Source organism: Orycteropus afer, unplaced genomic scaffold (assembly GCF_000298275.1).
Source record: "Orycteropus afer afer isolate SDZICR_OR568_19922 unplaced genomic scaffold, OryAfe1.0 scaffold00266, whole genome shotgun sequence".
Lineage (NCBI taxonomy): Eukaryota > Metazoa > Chordata > Mammalia > Tubulidentata > Orycteropodidae > Orycteropus > Orycteropus afer.
Genome location: NW_006921853.1, coordinates 476,333 through 496,145, shown reverse-complemented (window position 1 = coordinate 496,145; position 19,813 = coordinate 476,333).

Below are 19,813 nucleotides of genomic sequence, written 5' to 3'. Positions count from 1 at the left end.
GGGGGTCCAGGGAGAATGTGGTGAGTACAGTGTCATCTAACAATCCCAGGAGTGTAGGAAGTAGACTTAAAACAATTATGTGACTTTGAGCTTGATTCAGATGGTAGGAATGGAACCTCAGCCAGTTTGGTGTCATCCCTTTCTGTAGATTCGTATCTAAATTTGAAGGTGCCAAGGTTTCAGCAGGGATCATTAAGAGGGGAGAAAAGGGGACACATTTTATTTTGTATTGTTATCTATGTCTGTTGATTCCCTCTATGATATGTGTGTCCCCACTTGGTCTCATCTTTAGTTCATAGGGATACTTTCTGTGTCTTCTTTCACGTCAAATGATAAGAGTTTTCTGTGCTATCTTTCTGTTCATCTACAGTACATGAGAATATTCTGTGGTTCTCATTTCATGCAACGTTCAAGGGCTACTCTGTGAACTTGCCTCAAGTATATGCATACACTCTTCATACAGATGGTTTGTCTGTTCGTACACTGGTTTGGGGTAGGGAGCTCTGGAGTCTGCCATATTCTAAAGATTTAATCCTGGGATGGAGAACACAGCTCTTCCTTCACTTGACTTGAGGTTCTGTACTTTCCTAAGCCCTTACCCCAAACTTGGCCTTGGGGAAAGAGGCCACATAGCCCCTTCTTGTTGACTTACCAAAGTCAAACTGTCTTATCCTTTAATTATCTTTGTGCCCTCAAGCCTGAGAATGTGTCTTTTTTTGAGGGCAGTTACTGGGAAATGCTTATTCTCCACTCAGGGTCCTGGATTTTGACTCTTCTGTTCTTTATGTTTGGAGCTGTTTGATTCTAAGTCCAAGTGTTAGCCACTCTCACTGTTAGGAGAATGAAGTGTCTTGGAGCAATAGGAATTTCTAGGAATGAGAAAAAAATACATGTTTATTAACTTATCAAAGTATTATTTCCCTAGGACCTTCACACAAAGAAAGTTCTCGCTCCAGCTTCAAGCAGAGGTATTTTTTTGTTGTTGTTGTTGTTGCTCTTGTTTGTTTTTTGACATCAGTTTTCAGATCATAGCTTGGCTTTCTGGGAAAGGAGGATGGAAAAGTTTCCCTTAAAATGAAGTAATCCTAATATTCGATTCCACTTACCGCTTTAAGTCATTTCATGCTCTACCAGTGGGATGTATATCACATTTTTTGAGATATTATTATGGCAGAAAGCCCACTGATGTTGACACAAGAGACACAGGTTCAAAGTATGTCACAAATCCACTGGGTAATGTGGGTTCATCACTTGCTGTCACTGAACTTTAATTTTATCATACACAAGAGAAAGAGAGTTATAATAGTCACAGTTTAGGGTTGTAGTGTGGATTAGGTAACAAGAGCTGCAAGTACACCATAAAAAATATAAAAGCACAAAAAACTAACAAAATCTGAGAGAGCAAAGGTTAATGTGGACAAACAGCAACTCCTACAAGAAGGTAAAGCATGTGTTTCTCCCAAACACATGCAGCAAGGAGGCATCATTATTGTGAAGTTATTCTGCGTGTGAATGCCAGACACCAAGGTTGTGACCTGGAGAAAGTTATTTGCTTACTTTAATGCCTTGGTTCTCCCACCTATAAAATGACATTTATAATAGGGCCTACTTCCTGGAGCTATTGTGAAAATTAAATGAGATAATATGTGTAAGTGCTGAGATCCATGCCTGGAACATAAGAAGTGCTCAGTGTTGCTGTTGCCAGCTGCTGTTAAGTTGGCCCCTGGTTCGTGGTGACCCCATGCACAACAGAATCAAACCTGATGCTGAGTCATCCCTGTGATTGGACTGTTGTGATTCACAGGGTTTTCATGAACTGATTTTCAGAAGTAGGTCATCGGGCCACTCTTCCTAGTCCATCTTAGTCTGGAATCTCTGCTGAAGCTGTTCAGCAGCCTAGCAGCCTCCACAGACAGACAGAAGGGTGGAGGCTACACATGACGTACTAAACCAGGCTCACTGCCAACAAGTCAATTTAGACTCATAGCGATCCCTGAGGTGGTAAATCTTTATGGAAGTAGATTGCCCTATCTTCCTTTTGTGGAGCAGCTGCTGAGTTTGAACCACCACCCTTCTAGTTAGGAGTCAAATAGCTTATGCACTGTGCCACCAGAGCTCCTTATCAGATGAGCTACATTGGCCTGGAATTGAGCCAGGGTCTCCTGCGTGGAAGGTAAGATTTCTACCACTGAGCCACCACTGCCCTCAAGTGCTCAGTAAATGTTAGTTCTTACTAACCTCTTGATCATCAAGAGTTCAACCCTTTTGGTGTAGTTTTCTCATCTTAAAACTTTACTCTTTGAATCAAAGATTGGATACTTTCTGGCCTTTGATCTTCAGCCTATTTTTGCTTGTTGTTGTTGTTGTTATGTGCCGTCGAGTCAGACCCGACTCATAGTGACCCCTCCTTGGGTTGCCGAGGCAGTATCACTACAGAAGTAGATTGCCCCATCTTCCTTCTGAGGAGATGCTGGTGGATTTGAACCGCCAGCCTTCTGGTTAGCAGTCAAGTGCCTTAGGCACTATGCTCCCAGAGCTCCTATTTTTGCTTTTTTAGTATCTCTATTTTACCCACTACTTGAACACTTGATCTACTGCTGTCCTTGGACAAAAGTACCTGTGGGCCACTTAACTGCTCATATGAGTAACAGGTCCCTGCTTATGCCTGTATGTCCCATCCCACTCCTGACTACAGTCTTCCCTCCCCACCCTTCTGAAACCTGCTTGTTTCTTCATGTGAGAATTGCGGAGAAGAGACTGAGTCTCTGACCACCTGTTCATCTGTTCTGAATTTACAGCTTATCAGGTGGGAGTCCCCAGTCAGGTACACAGCTCCATCTGGAGTGCTATGCCTTCCTTCATTAGGTTTGAAAAGCACCCTCCATTCGGGCCCTTTATGTTTAGTCCTTGTGGCCGAGACTGGAAAACTCTTTACCAAACCCATTTCCTCCTCTTCCTTAGCACATGACTGGAACACCTTGTCCAGGCTTCTTTTCATGTGGTCGTGTTGCTGGGTTGTAACCGATGGAATGGGATCAGAAATGATGTGAGCCATGTTCAGAGCTGGCCCATCAAACCCGCTCCTGCCTGCTTGGTCATGCTCTTTCTCCTTTCAGCAGCCTGATGGAAGTGAGCACAGTGACGGTAGAAGGCTAGAAAAAAAGGCAGTGGCAGAGCCACAATATGGAAGGAGCCTGGGTTTTTGAACACACTCCTGAAAGACTGATATACAACCAGGAACATCTGCTTTGGTCTGAGCAATGCATAATTTTGTGTGTGAGTGTGTGTGTGTGTGTGTGTGCTAAGCCACTGAAATTTAAGGATTTGTTTGTTAGAGTAAGTAAGCTCAGCCTAAATAATCCATATGTACTAGCCAAGATGCAGCAGTAATACATTTTTTTCTTTAGTAGCCTCTTCAATCATCTTCCTTCTGCTAGATATCATTCTACATGGATTTCAAAGAAATCATTCAAATAATCAGATTTGACCAAGGTCACTCTCCTGACTTAAGAATCTTTACAGGATAAAGTCTAATTTTCTAGCTTGGTGTCCCGAAGCTTTTGTTATCTGCTCCTTCATACCTTATTTTAATTCCTATTTAATTTTCCATTTGTCATCCCATTGCACCCTTAGAAAATCTCACAAAGCAATAAAGGCACAAATTTTTACCAAAGTACATGCAACAGAGAACATAGATATCAGTTGCTGCATTAGAAAACCAACATAGGCAATTTCAATGAGTGAGTTGTGATTTTATTGTGTTTAAGGAGGAGTCATGTTTGTGAAGGTTAGCCAACTCCTAACTCACTGATACCGAGTCAGTTCTGACTCATAGTGACCCCTCCTTGGGTTTCTGAGGTGTGGGATCTCTATGGAAGTAGATTGCCCAGTCTTTCTTCCAAGAGTAGCTGGTGGGTTTGAACTGCCAGCCTTCTGGTTAGGAGTTAAATGCCTTAGGCACTATGCTACCAGAGCTCCCATAGAGAAAAATTGTCTTTGTATTTCCCTATTTGTAAAACTTTACAAATCTTACCAGAACAGCATAACATGGAAGAGATGTAACTATAGTTACACATAAAGACATTAAAGTGAGTCATATGTAGTTGGTCGGTCCCCTGAGTCATTGCTGCCTTAGAAAATAATCTTTACGCATTCCCTAGTTATTTTCCTATTTCATGCCCTCTGCTACAGACATTCCAAATGTACTCCTATTTGTCAAATGAACCATTCTTTTTTCATGCCACTATGCATCTGCCTGGGATACCCTCTCCTGCCTTATTGTCCAGGAAATGGCCTTGTCATCCTTCAAAGCTCACTTAGGGGTTACTCTTTGTAGCTAAACATCTTCAACCTCCTAGCCCATTTCCTTTAAAGGCATATTAGTCATGTCTTCCTCTCCTCCTCTAGTTTCAAAGCTCCTAGTGCAACCTCTCCACTTAGGACATTGTACTTTGGTTATATAGCTGTTTTCATCACTAGACACTGAGCTCAGAGGAGAAGAGGATTCATAGCTATACTTCACAAATACTGAATGGCTCAATAAGTGGGGGAAGGTTGGAAGTATGTCTGTCTAGATGCAACTACTTGGTTCAATTCAGTCAAAGTTTTGGTCTTCATATGTCAGTGTCTGCGAAGATGACAGGGAAAGCCTCTTGGGATGTTCCTCACTGTCTAGAAAGACCATGAACGTGGTATGGAAAAGGAAGAAGATGTTCTGGTTGGTCCCAGAGGTCAGAACTAGGACCCATAGCTGGAATATTGTAAAACTTAATTTCAGTTCACTTAAGGAAGATACATTCTTATGTTCACTAAAAATGCTGTTTTTGGGAATAATTTTAAACATAAGAGAAGTTCAGAAAATAAAATGACATTTAACCGTGTACCTAGTACCAAGATGCAACAGATGTTGACATTTTGCTATATTTACTTCAGACTTCTTTGTTAAAGAAATACATGTTACAGATAGTGTTAGGGACTCCCCTCCCTTACTCATCTCTCCTTTTCTGTTCAGAGGCAGCCACTACCTTGGTGGGTATGCATCCTTCCATTTATGGTTTTGCACTTTGATGTACACATTATTATTTTATGAATTATATTTTTCTATCATGGCACAGTGGTTAAAGTACTTGGCTACCAATGGAAATGTCGATGATTTGAACCCACCAGCTGCTCCACAGGAGAAGGTTGTGGCAGTCTGCTTCTCTAGAAGTTACAGTCTTGGAAACCCTGTGGGGTGGTTCTACTTTGTCCTAAAGGGTGGCTATGAATGGGGATTGACTCAATGTCAGTGGGGCTGGCCCTTTGGGGTTTATCACTGATCCTGTCTGTATGCACCCTCCTATAGCTGTGATGTGGAAGTATTGGTGGTTCAGTGGTAGAATTCTCACCTTCCAAGCCACAGATCTGATTTTGATTCCTGGCCAACGTACCTCATGCACAGCTACCCCTGTCTATCTGTGGAGATTTGGTTGTTGCTATGATGCTTCCACATTAAGATGAACTGGTACAAAAGCCCCAGTGATCTGCTATTGAAAAAAATCAGCCAATGAAAACCCTGTGGATTACAATGCTTCTGTTGGCAAGTGTGGTAGTTATGTTTGTGTGTCAACTTGGCTGGGCCTGGTTGAGTGGCTGGGCAGCTGGAGGTAGTTATTCCCCATGATGAGACTGGCAGTCAACTCCATGGTGGGATCTACCACAAGCTGCTGAGTAGCTGCCTTTGGAATGTGGTCTGCTTCCTGGACATAAGGAAAAGCTTTGAGAATGGTCTCTAGCCTATGGCACGCTTGGACCCTGCATGTGGCCGTGCCGTTGCTCAGCAGCCTGCTATGCTCTGCCGACCTTGGGACTTACAATGGACTTAGGTTAATAGCCTGCCCTGTGGTTTGGTAACATTGGGACTGTGCCTTTTTACTTGCCAAACTTGGGGCTTCTCAGCCTCAGCAGCCAGCAGCTGTCTGAATGAAGAAGTGCCTCTAGCTCCAGTGAGCCAGGAGCAGGAGGCAAAGCTGGACTCCAAGGCTGAGGGGCCTTCACCCAGCCCCTAGAGCCTGGCACTTTAAACTTGGACTTAAAGCCTCCAAATTGTAAGAATAAACTCCTGTTTGTTAAGGCCTCCCATTTGTGGTATATTCTTGTCAGAGCGGCACTAGGGAACCAGAGCAGCAAGCTATCGGGGATGGTGCAGGATGGAGCAGCATTTTGGTCCATTGTGCATGGGGTTGATGTGAGTCAGGGGCTAATGAAAAACAACCGCTAACAGCAACAATAAAACATCTGTGATATTAAGAAACAAACAAACAAAACAAACTCACTGTCATCGAGTTGACTTGACTCATAGCAACCCTTCCTTGGGTTTGAGAGGCAGTATCTCTGAGGAGGTAGATTGCCCAATCTTCCTTCCCAGGAGTGGCTGGTGGGTTTGAAGCACCAGCCTTCCAGTTAGCAGTCAAATGCCTTAGGCACTACAGCACTAGAACTCCTAACTATGATATTATATAATATATATCAATATTGTGTTTTTTGAGATTTATCCATGCTGTTGAATATAGATCTAATTAATTCATTTGAATTCTTGAAAATGGAACCACCGTATTGATAAACCATGATTGAACATTCTTTTGCCTAGTTAGAGGTATTTGTTTCCATTTTTTTGCTGTTAAAAATCAACTCTAGAAAAGAATGCCTTTGTTCATACTTCTTTGTATACACAAGATAACACATTTTTACCATCAGAGCTGTCAGCGTCTTGCTTTGAGTGGCAAAGAGCTTCCAGTTCTTAGAACTGACCATGGTGAGACTATGAAGGAATACTGTAGAGATACACTCCATAAATTTATAAGTTGAGTAGAAAGATGCTGAACTCCCTTCCAACCCTGAGGCTCCAAGTTTCCATGCCTTTAGGAGGGAAAATGTTAAATAAGAAAATCATAAGGCTTTCTAAAAATTCTGAGGCCACAGGGCAAATGCCAAAACAAACAAACAAACATAAATAAAAAGCTCACCATGGGAGCAATGACTGGAAGGGTGTTCAGAGGTGATCTATCTCAGTCCACCTCTTGGTGGGTGTCCTCATGGCAGAAGTAGAGTATGTTGGTACTGTCACTATGCCAAGCACTGCTCATTAAGTCATTGGACAAATGTTTATTGAGCACCGTTATGTGCTAAGAAAGAGCTATGGTGGTGCAGTGGCTAAGTTCTCAGTTATCTGCCAACTGAAAGGTTGGCATTTCGAACCCACCAGGTGCTTTATGGGAGAAAGATATGACAATCTACTTCTGTAAAGATTTACAGCCTTGGAAATCCTGTTCTACTCTGTCCTTTGGGGCACTTTGAGTCAGAATGGACTCAACAACAATGGGCTTTATTAAGTGCTAGGCACAGAGTGTTCTGCAATGTGCACAGGATTTCTCTAGCTGTATGCAAATTTAAGGGACTCTGGTGACATAATGCCTAAAGCATTTCACTGCTGATCAGAAGGTTGGTGGTTCAAGACCACCAGCTGCCCCATGGAGGGAAGGTGGAGCAATCTACTTCCATAAATATTTACTGCCTTGGAAACCAATGGAGGTCACTATGAGTTGAAATTGACTCAATGGCAGTGGATTTGGTTTTTTATAGGCACTGTTTTAAATAATGGCCACATACAATGAAGAAAACAGTCTCCCATGGAGCTTATTTGGTGGTGGTGTTGTTATTTGCCGTCGAGTCGGACCCGACTCATAGTGACCCCTCCTTGGGTTTCCGAGGCGTTATCACTACAGAAGTAGATTACCCATGGAGCTTATAGTCACAGGTAAAGGTGTCATAATTTTAGATGCTATGAAGAAAATAAAGCAGAGTAAGAAGTTGAAGAATGAAGGTGTTATTTCATTCAGGGCTGTTTCAAGTATTCCAAGGTTCTATAGTAATTTTCCCCACTTTACAGATGAAACAACTTAGCCACCTTAGGTCAAATGACTTCCACAAGGCCACAAAACTGGGAGGCAACAAATATTCAAACTTACATTTTTGATTCCAAATTACTCTTGTTCCATAATGTTATTCTGATCCTATTTTTAGGGGGTGGTTGGCTGTGACTAAGAAGTTATCATAACTCTTCCCCTTGTTATTTCTACTTATATGGGCATTTTTACAGCACATACAAATATGTATGTAGAAACATCCTCTGCCAAACCTACTTTGGTCACATTGTCAGAAGGGACCATTCCTTGGAGAAGGCTATCATGGTTGGTAAAGTGGAGGGTCAGTGAAAAAGGGGAAGGCCCTCAACGAGATGGATTAACACAGTGGCTGCAATGATGGGCTCAGGTATAGCAAGGACTGTGAGGCTGGCACAGAACCAGGCAGTGTTTCATTCTGTTGTACATAGGATTGCTATGAGTCGGAGCTGTCTTGACAACGCCTAACAACAACAAACTTATATATGGTCATGAGCATATCCTTTTGCCTAGACATACATGATCATTCAACCTTCTATCTGACCCTATATTTTTTAAAGAAAAGCTACCATAAAGATGATACTTTGTAATTCATAAATTATTTTTGTATTTGTTGTTGTTGTTAGGTGCCGTCAAGTCATCTCTGATTCATAGTGACCCTATGCACAGCAGAAGGAAACACTGCCCAATCCTGTGCCAGCCTCATGATCTTTGCTATGCCTGAACCATCATTGCAGCCACCCCATCTTGCTGAGGGCCTTCCCCTTCTTCATTGACCCTCTGCTTTACCAAGCATGATATCCTTCTCCAGGGAATGGTCTCTTCTGACAACATGACCAAAGTAGATGAGTCAAAGCCTGCCCATTCATGCTTCCAAGGAGCATTCTAGCTGTACTTCTTCCAGGACAGATTTGTTAGTCCTTTTAGCAGTCCATGGTACTCTTAACATTTTTCTCCAACATGTTTTTGTATATGTTCTCATATTTGATCTTCATAGCAAATGAGGCCCGAAGTAATTAAATAAATAGATCAAGATCACATCAGGATAGTGATCAAGCTGAGGCTAGAACTGGATTCTACTCCATTGTTTTTTGTAGAAGACAGATCAGCTGTTATAATCTTAAATGTGAGTTTATCACTACACTACCAGAGCTGCTTAAATTTGCATAGAACCAGAGAAATCCTGACCACATTGCACAACGATCTACTGGGTGGTCCGGATCAGTACATTATGCCTGTTTCTCAGAGGCACCAGCTATTCCAGCCCCTGTCCGCTGCAGCCACCCCTTCTCAGCTGAGGACTAGCCCCCACATGGCCCCATCAAGCCTCCTGCTGCTGGATAAATCAGCCTAACTGTGGAGAGTTAATTTGTCTGACTATAAAGTGCACTCAGTAAGTGTAAAACAAAACTAATTGGTTCTCTTCCATACAAATTTAATCATACCATAAAATGGGATCAATGCAAATAAAAACCATTGAGTAGGTTAAGTGTCTAAGATTCATAAAAGGAGAAAAATAGTCCATGTGCATAATCATAGGAATCAAAATCAGGATGTGTACTCACTTCTGCATTGATCATCTCACATGCCAGAGGGGACAATAGCTAAGCTGTGTTGGAGGGACACCGGAAATTCTCTTCTTTGGGGCCAATTGTGTGGAAGAGATAATTTCCCAATGGAGTTTGGGGTAGATGTGTTATCAGCTAATACACTGTGGGTAATATTCCTTGGAAGTGAGTTTTGTGAGTCTCCATCCCACATATTGCTTTGTGGGCTCTGACAGAACTTTCTCTGTGCCTTGACTGTGCTCATTGTAAATAAAGAGCTTAGAGTTTGTGGAATGACATCAGATGCAGTTATCAAAGGGTCAAATGATGCAGGAAGAGATGTGGAGGACTCTTTTGTGCATAATTTATTGGGGGAAAATAATGCTGCGCAGATTCTAGCAGCTTCTAAAACATAAAACCCAGACCTTTGTTTTATTGCCATTCATTATCAGAGGGGCTCAGAATACATGCCATTTATCTTGTCCATCTAACAAATGGACTGTTGGTTCCTTTCTATCCAGGAGTTCTCATGGGACAGTGCCTAAGTCATTTGACTATTAACCAGAAGGTGGATTGTTCAAATCCACTAGCTGCTCCATGGAAGGAAGATGGGGCAATCTACTTCAGTACAGATTTGCTGCCTTGGAAACCCAGTGGGGGTTGCTATGAGTTGGAAGTGACTCGGTGGCAGGTGGGTTTTTTTTGTTTGTTTGTTTGTTTTGTTTTGTTTTTGGTTCTATCCAGTTGGAATCACTGAGGCCTCATCTAGAAGCTCAGTTCTGTTTGCCATCTAAATATGACCTGTTAGGATAGGTCTATGGAGAAAGGCAAATTTGTAGTCAATCTTAATATACTATATGTGCTTGAGGGAGCCTCGCTATGCAAACTCCAGCCCAGGGTAGATAACCAAAACTCTTGACAAACTCATGTCAAAAAAGACAGTCCACTGAAGCCAAGACATTACTACCTGTGGACTCTGAGCATCTCCCTGGCTTGGAATGGACTCAAGCCACCTGCCATTTACCTGGGCTCGCTGATGTGCATGGATGTATCCTGTTTTGGTTGTCTAGTGCTGCTCTAACAGAAAATACCACAAATGGATGGTTTTAACAAACAGGGATTCATTCTCTTACAGTTTAGGAGGCTAGAAGCCCAAGTTCAAAATGCCAGCTCTAGGGTCTGGGTGAAGGCCCTGCCTCTTTTTCCCATCTCACTGAAGGTGGAGGCATCCCTTAGGCAGATCCTGGCTTCTGAAGCTGACAAACCCAAGGTCAGCAAGTAAAATGGCCCAGTCCCAAGAGTATCAAGCAACATGGCAAGCCACTAGGTCAAATCCAAAAACATCAAGATCAGCAGACAATATGGCAGGGCATTGAAAAGAAGACTCGGCCAAATGCAGGATCCAGATGTGCCAAAAAGCTCAAGACCTTTCTCAAAGCTGTCTTCTTATACACTAGAAGCAGACCACATCCCTAAGGCAGCTACTTAGCTACTCACAGTAGATTCCACCAATGAGCTGATTACCAATCTCGTCATGGGGAATAACTACATCCAGCTGCCCAGCCACTCAAAACCAGGCCCAGTCAAGTTGACACATAATCTTAACTACCACAATTCTACCCCTTGTCAACTTGGCACTTATACAGATCTCCTTCATTGGATGGCCTGAGTCTCCTAGACTATCTCAGTGGTGACCTCACCCCCTTGGCCTGGCAGGCCCCGTTCCTCTGCCCTTTGGGCATGGCATCCCTACCCCCTCACATCTGGGCAGTGTCTATGGCCCCATCCCACTGGCCCTCATAAACAGGAACCCCACACTCCAGAACCAAGTTGGTGAAAGTCTGACACTTTGAAATCTAGAAGGCTCTGGTGGTTCTACCACCAGAGGCCATGGTCCTATCCTTTGAGGCTGAGGCAGCTCTGTTTCCCAATTCCTTGGTCTCTCAGCTCTACCAATTAATACCTGAATACAACCCCCTCCACCAGGAATCTTCCTGCCCAAAAGGTACTCAGCTTTCTTGCTCCATGGGTTGGCAAGCCTGTGGCTCCATCTCATGCTGGTTTCTACAAATTAGTGCTCAAAGGCAACCCATGCCACCGGGAGCCTCCTCCCCTAAAGTATCCAGCTTTCTCCTCTGTGGGCTAGTAAGCCTGTCGCTCTGTCTCATGCTAGTCTTGGCTCTGCTGCTGCCATCTCTCTGCCAGTCTCTCTGCTGGTATCAGCACAGAGATCTCAGGTCCAAGAACACATTTCAGTCCTGATCCACATTATAGATATCTGTTAGAGCAGCATCCCATCTTTTGGTACCAAATTCTCTTTTGGTTCTCTAGTGCCATTTTAACAGAAAAAAATCACAAATGGATGGTTTTAACAAACAGGGATTTATTCTCTTACAGTTAAGGAGGTTAGAAATCTGAGTTCAAAGTGCCAGCCCTAATGCTAAACTCAACTTCCTCTTATTTTTCCCTTTCTACCTCTTTTGCTGCTTCTACTCTGTCCCACCTCCCCCAAAGTCTGTCACTGAAACTTGTCCTCCTCTTCTTCGGCAATAATAAAATCAGAGTGGGACACATGATGCCCAGCCAGGGACTGCAATTCCTAGCCCCCCTGGCAATTAGGTGTGGCTTTATGACTACATTCTCTCCAACGGAGTGTAAAAAGATGACATGTAAGTGGAATGTAACAAGTGAGCCTTTTTCAGCCCTGACCTGTAAACTCCCAATGAGATGCCTCCATGTGCCTGTTACTTTCAGTAGACAGGAATGGTATGATCACAGGGACTGTGGGAGTGTTGAAGAAAGCAAAGTTCCAATCAACCTGGATTCCTGGATGCCAGTGTAGAACAGACCCCTCTGTCGTATGAAATACCTGCCCTAGACTGACAGCATGAGGAAGAAATAAACTTCTACTCATTCATTCTACAATTCCGTATCCCCAATGGAAACAGTAAAAAAGAAAACACTACTGAATATAAAAGTAATATATGTTGTTGTTGTTGAACAAAGCATAAATAACCAGTAATTACACCATCCAGAGATGTGTTGTTGTTAAGTGCCATCAAGTTGGTTCCAACTCATAGCTACCCTTTGTACAACAGAAGAAAACACTGCCTGGTCCTGCACCATCCTCATAATCATTGCTGTGTGTGAGCCCATTGTTGCGACTACAGTATCAATCCTTCCTGTTGAGGGATTTCTTCTTTTTTTTCTGACCATACTTTACCAAGCATGATATCCTTCTCCAGGGACTGGTCCCTCCTGACAACATGACCAAAGCACAAGAGATGAAGCCTCACCATCCTACCTTCTAACGAGCATCCTGGCTGTACATCATTCAAGACAGATTTATGTGTTCTTCTGCAGTCCATAGTGTATCTAATATTCTTTGCCAACACCATAATTTAAATGGATTAGTTCTTTTTCAGTCTTCCTTATTCATTGTCTAGCCTTCACATGCATATGAGGTGATTGAAAATACTGTGGCATGAGTCCACTGCACCTTAGTCTTCAAACAAACATCTTTGCTCTTTAACACTTTAAAGAGGTCTTTTGCAGCAGATTTGCCCAGTGCAATAATACATCATGTGATTTCTTGACTGTTACTTACATAAGCATTGATTGTGGATCCAAGTAAAATGAAATCCTTGACAACTTCAGTCTTTTCTCCATTTATCATGGTACTGCTTACTGGTCCAGTTGTGAGGATTTTTTTTATTCTTTATGCTGAAATTTGTATTGAACTTGATCAAACACCAATGGAATCAAGATGCATTGATAATTACTGGTGATTGGAATATGCCAGTTGGAAACAAAGAAGATGAATTGGTAGGTGGCAAATATGGCCTTAGGGATAGAAACAATATGAGATCATATGATAAAATTTTGCAAGATCAATATCTTACTCATTCCAAATACCTTTTTTTAAAGACATAAATGGTGACTATACACATGACCTTGCCAAACAGAATTCACAGGAATCAAATTGAACACAACTGTGGAAAGAGGCGATGGAAAAGCTCAGTATCATCAGTCAAAAAAACGCCAGGGCTGACTGTGGAATACACCATTGATTGTTCATATGCAAGTTCAAGTTGAAGCTGATGACAATTAAAACAAGTGCAAAATACAACCTTGATTATATCCCATCTGAACTTAGAGACCATCTCAAGAACAGATTTGATGCAATGAATACCAGTGTCTGAAGACCAGTTGAGTTGTGGGATGACATCAAGAACATTATACACAAAGAAAGCAAAAGATCACTAAACAAGATAGAGAAAGAAGAAAAGACCAAAATGGATGTCAGAAGGGAATCTGAAATTTTCTATTGAACATATAGTAGCTAAAGCAAATGGAAGAAATGATGAAGTAAAAGAGCTGAACAGATTTCAAAAGGTGGCTCGATATGATTAAATCAAGCAGTATAATGAAATGTGCAATGATCTGGAGTTAGAAAACAAAAAGGGAAGAGCACACTTATTATTTCTCTAGCTGAAAGACTAAAAGAAAATTCAAGCTTTATGTTGCAATACTGAAGGGTTCTATGGGGAAAATATTGAACAACATGGGAAGCATCGAAAGAAGATGGGAGGAATATAGAATCACTGTAACAAAAAGAATTGGTCCATGTTCAACCATTTCAGGAGGTAGTATATGGTCAAGAACTGACCTCACCAATTGATTGGAAGAGATCCATATATATGCCCATTTCAAATAAAGGTGGTCCAACAGAATGTGGAAATTATTGAACAATAACATTAACATCATACACAAGTATAATTTTGCTGAAGATAAGTCACAAACAGTTTCAGCATTATATTGAGAGGAAAGGTCCAGAAATTCAAGCTAAGTTCAGAAGAGGACTTGGAGTCAGGGATATCATTGCTGATGTCAAGTGGATCTTGGCTGAAAGCAAAGAATAACAGAAAGATGTTTTATTAACTATGCAAAGGCATTGGACTGTCTGGATCATAAAAGATTATGGATCACATTGAAAAATTAATTCCAGAACACTTAACTGTGTTCATGAGGAACACATACATAGACCAAAAGGCAGTTGTTTGAGCAGAATAAGGGAATACTTCATGGTTTAAAATCAGGAAAGATGTATATCAGGGTATCCTTTCACCATACTTATTCAATCCATATGCTGAGCAAATAATCCAAGTAGCTGGACTATATGCAGAAGAATGTGGCATGAGGATTGGAGGAAGACTTGTTAACAACATGCAATATGCTGATGACACAACCTTGTTTGCTGAAAGTGATGACTTGAAGCACTTACTGATGATGTTCACAGACTGTATCCTTCAGTAGGGGTCACACCTTTACATAAAGAAAACAAAAATTCTCTAACTGGAACTGTAGGTAAATTTTTAATCTTTTTCTTTAAATACATATGTTTAAAAATATCTTTTTTACTGAAGTAAAATGTACATAAAAGTCCATATATCATAAATGGACAGATTGATGAGTTTTAATAAATAAATACACCCTCAGTCGACAAACATATAAAGAAACAGTGCAATCCTGCACTCAAGTAATTCTCTTTCTCTTTCTCCATTGGTACACCTAAAGGTAAATAGTCTTTCTTTCTCTCTGTCTCTCCATCTTTTTAAAAATTTTTAACTTTTTATTGTGATTTGGGTGATAATTTGCAGAACAAACTCATTTTCCACTCAACAGTTCATACACATTTTGTTTCGTGACATGGATTGCAATCCCCACAATGTAACAGCTCTCTTCCCACTTCTTCCCTATGTTTGCCTTTTCCCTCTGTCCTTCTTTCCTATGCATACCTGACTTCTGAAGTTTCCTGCTGTGTGAATACTGCTCTTATGATCTGTCGTGGTTAATTTTTCTAAGGATTGCATCTCCCTGGTATAATTGTTCACTTCCTAGGCCAGTCTCTTGTTTGGCTGAAGGTTAAGCTATGGGAGTGAGTTCAATTTCAGGCCCCTAGGGCCCACAGTTTTGGGGGTTTCATCAGTCCATATCAGACCCGTAAGCCTGGTCTATTTTATGGTTTTGAGTTTTGTTCCACATTTCTCTTCCACTCTATTTAGGATCTCCAATTTTGATCCCTTTCCAAGTGGTTGGTAGTGGTAGCTGGGCACCATCTAGTTCTTCTGGTCTTAGGGCTGTGTAGGCTGAAGTTCCCATGGTCCACTAGTCACACTAGTCACTTGGGTAATTGCTTCCAGAGGTCTTTGATTTTCTTCACTCTTCTTTGTTCAGAACAAGAAGAGACCAGTAATTGCATCTCAGATGGCTGTTTGCAAGCTTTTATGACTCCAGTCACTATTCTTCAAAGTAGGATGTAGAACAATGTTTTTGTGTACAATGTTATGCCAATTGAGGTTGTCTCCTGGGACTATGATCCCAAGATTGCAGGCCCAGCAACTCACTCCTTCAAGGTGTTTGGCTGTGGCTAGGAAATGATCATAACTTTGCCCCCTATTTGCTGTGTTATACACATGAACATGAACAGTCAGGACATTAGATGATGTGTAGCACTGGGCAGGTCGGCTGTGAAGGAACTCTTTCAAGTGCTGAGGAGCAAGGATGTCTCATTGAGGACTAAGGTGTGCCTGACACAGGCCATGATATTTCTAGTCGCCTCGTATGCATGTGAGAGCTGGACAATGAATAAGGAAGACCGAAGAAGAGTTGTGCTTTTGAGTTGTGGTGCTGGCGAAGAATGCTGAAAGTACCATGGGCCGCCAAAAGACCTAACAGATCTGTCCTGGAGGAAGTGCAGCCGAGATGCTCCTTGGAAGCAAGGATGGCCAGACTTTGTCTCACCTACTCTGGTCATGTTTTCAGAAGGGACCATTCCCTGGAGAAGGATGTCATGCTTGGTAAGGTGGAGGGTCGATGAAAGAGGGGAAAGCCTTCAATGAGATGGATTGACATGGTGGCTGTGACAATGGGCTCAAGTATAGCAAGGATCATGGAGCTGGTGTGGGATCGGGTAGTGTTTCGTTTTGCTGTGCATGGGGTCGCTATGAGTCGGAAGCGACTCAACGGCACCTAACAACAAAACAACATATGAACATTTTTATAGCATATACATATACATATATAAAAATATTGTCTGCCAGACCTATATATGACCACAAGTATATTCCAATTGGCCTACCCATACCAGATCATCTTGCCTGTCTATCTATGTATTCACCAATAGATTATTATTTGTTATTACTGGTAATGCAGTATTGTGTATATAATAGTGTTTATCTTTGTTTTCTTTACCTTGTGCGCACCTCTCCATGTCTTCCTTTTCCCTAGTGATAGTGTACTCATCACTTGCTGTTTTGTATACAGCCTTTCACTTCACTCAAATCAATACATATCTCTTACCTAGCTAGCACTTTCTTCTCTCCTTTCCTACCATCCCTGGTAAACAATAAAGAAAGCTTCCTTCCGTGTGTAAACCTTTCCTTGACTGGTTACCATAGTAAACTCATACAATATTTGCCTTTCTTTGATTGACTTACTTCACTCAGCATAATGTCTTCCAAGTTTATCCATATTTTGAGGTGTTTCACAATTCTTCATTGTTCTTTAATGTATTCTTTAATGAATAGTATTTTATTGTGTGTATCTACTATAATTAAGTCATGCATTCCTCTATTGATGAGCACTTAGGTTATTCCCATCTCTTTGCTATTGAGAATAGTGCTATAATGACCATGTATATGGATGTATCTATTTTTGTCCTGGCTCTCACTTCTTTAGGCTATATACCTACAGGTATATGTATATATTTATATACCTTTAGGATAGTGGGATTGCTGGATCAAATGGTATTTTTATTTCTTTTTTTTTCCTGTCCACCCATCTATCCACCCATAGATCCCTGCTTGCCATCACTGACAATGCAGTACTGTATATGCAAAAAGATTAATCTTTGTTGTCTGTACCTACTTCCAACTTTTTAAGGAAGTGCCATACTACAGGGTTGTTGTTGTTATGTGCCGTCAAGTCAGACACAACTCATAGCGACCCCTCCTTGGGTTTCTGAGGTGGTATCACTACAGACATAGGTTGCCCAACCTTCCTTCTGAGGAGTGGCTGGTGGGTTTGAACCACCAGCCATCTGGTTAGCAGGCAAGTGTCTTAGCCACTATGCTACCAGAACGCCTATACCACAGTGGTTGTACTAATGTACAGTTTTACCAGCACTGTATGAGAGTACCGATCTCTTCACACCCTCATTAGCATTTGTTGTTTCCATTTGTTGGACTTTCTGTTATTTCTGGGGTGAGATGATATATCATTGTTGTTTTGATTTGTGTCTCTCTAATGGCTAATGATTGCTAATATTTCTTCATGCGCTTGTTGGTCAACTGAATATCTTCTTTGGTGAAGTGTCTGCTCGTGTCTTCTGCCCATTTTAAAAATTGTATTATTTTTCTTTTTGATGTTGCGACACTGAAGTTTTCTGTAAATTTTAGAGATAAATCTATTGTTGAATACATCACCACCAAATATTTTTTCCTGATCTATAAGTTCTCTTTTTATTCTTTTGGAGAAGTCTTGATGCACATAAGAATTTAGATTTCTAGAAGGTCCTAGTTGTCTAATTTATCTTCTGTTGTTTGTACATTTTTTATTGTGTTTAATTGCCTATTTATTCCATAAATTAGGGTCTCTAAGTTTGCTCTTAGTTTCCCTTTGATGACCTTTATAGTTTTATATTTAAATCGTTGACCCATCTTGAGTTTGTTTTTGTGTATAGTGTGAGGTGTGGATTTTGTTTCATTTTTCTGCAAATAAATATCCAGTTTTGCCAGTATGATTTGTTAAAGAGAATTTCTATTCCCTCATTTAATTGATTTTGGCCCTTTGTCAAAGGTCAGTTGTCCATGGGTGGATAGATCTATTCTGCATTTTCAATTCTGTTCCACTGGTCTACTGTACCAATACCAGGCTGTTTTTATCTCTGTGGCTACATAGTGGGTTTTAAGATCAGGGAGTATGAGACCTCCTATATTCTTCTTCTTCATTAGTGCTTTGTTTATCTTAAGTCTCTTTCCTTTCCATATAAAATTAGCTATTGTTTTTTCTGTGTCCTTAAAGAATGTTGATAGAATCTGAATTGAGGTTGCATTGAATCTCTAGATTGCTTTGGGTGTATTGACATTTTCCCGATGTTCAATATTCCTATCCATGAGCATGGTATGTTGTTGTTGTTAGGTGCCATCAAGTCATTTCTGACTCATAGTGACCATATGCACAGCAGAACAAAACACTGCCCAATCCCACATCAGCCCCATGATCCTTGCCATACTTGAGCCCATCGTGGCAGCCACCATGTCAATCCATCCGTTGAAGGCCTTCCCCTCTTTCAACGACCCTCCACCTTATCAAACGTGAAATCGTTCTCCAGGGAATGGTCCTTTCTGACAACATGACCAAAGTAGGTGAGATGAAGTCTGGCCATTCTCACTTCCAAGGAGCATTTCGGGCGCACTTCCTCCAGGACAGATCTGTTCTTTTAGCAGTCGTCCATGGTACGTTCAGTATTCTTTGCCAGCACCACATCTTAAAAGCATCAACTCTTCTTCGGTCTTCTTTATTTATTGTCTAGCTCTCACATGCATATGAGGGATTGAAAATATGGCTTGTGTCAGGTGCACTTTAGTCCTCAAGGAGACATCCTTGCTCCTCAGCACTTGAAAGAGTTTCTTAGCAGCCAACTTGCCCAGTGCTATACATCATCTAATGTCCTGACTGATGCTTCCATTGGCATTGACTGTAGAACCAAGCAATGTGAATTCTTTGACAACCTCAATCTTTTCTCCATTTATTGTAATGCTGCTTATTGGTCCAGTTGTTAGGATTATTGTTTTCTTTGTATTGAGATGTAATCCATACTGCAGACTGTATTCTTCAATTTTCATCAGTAAGTGACTCAAGTCATCCTCACTTTCAGCAAGCAAAGTTGTGTTGTCAGCATATTGCAGGTTGTTAATGATTCTTTCTCCAATCCTGATGCCACATTTTTCTTCATATAGTCCAGCGTCTCAGATTATTTGCTCAGCATATAGATTAAATAAGTATGGACAAAGGATACAACCCTGACACATTCCCTTCTTGATTTTAAACCATGCGGTGTCCCCTTGTTCTGTTTGAATGACAGCTTCCTGGTCAATGTACAAGTTCCTTATGAGTGCAGTCAAGTGTTCAGGAATTCTCATTCTTCTCAATGTTACCCACAATTTGTTATGATCCACACAATCAAATGCCTTTGCATAGTCAATAAAACACAAGTAAACATCTTTCTGGTATTCTTTGCCTTGAGCCAAGATCCATCTGACA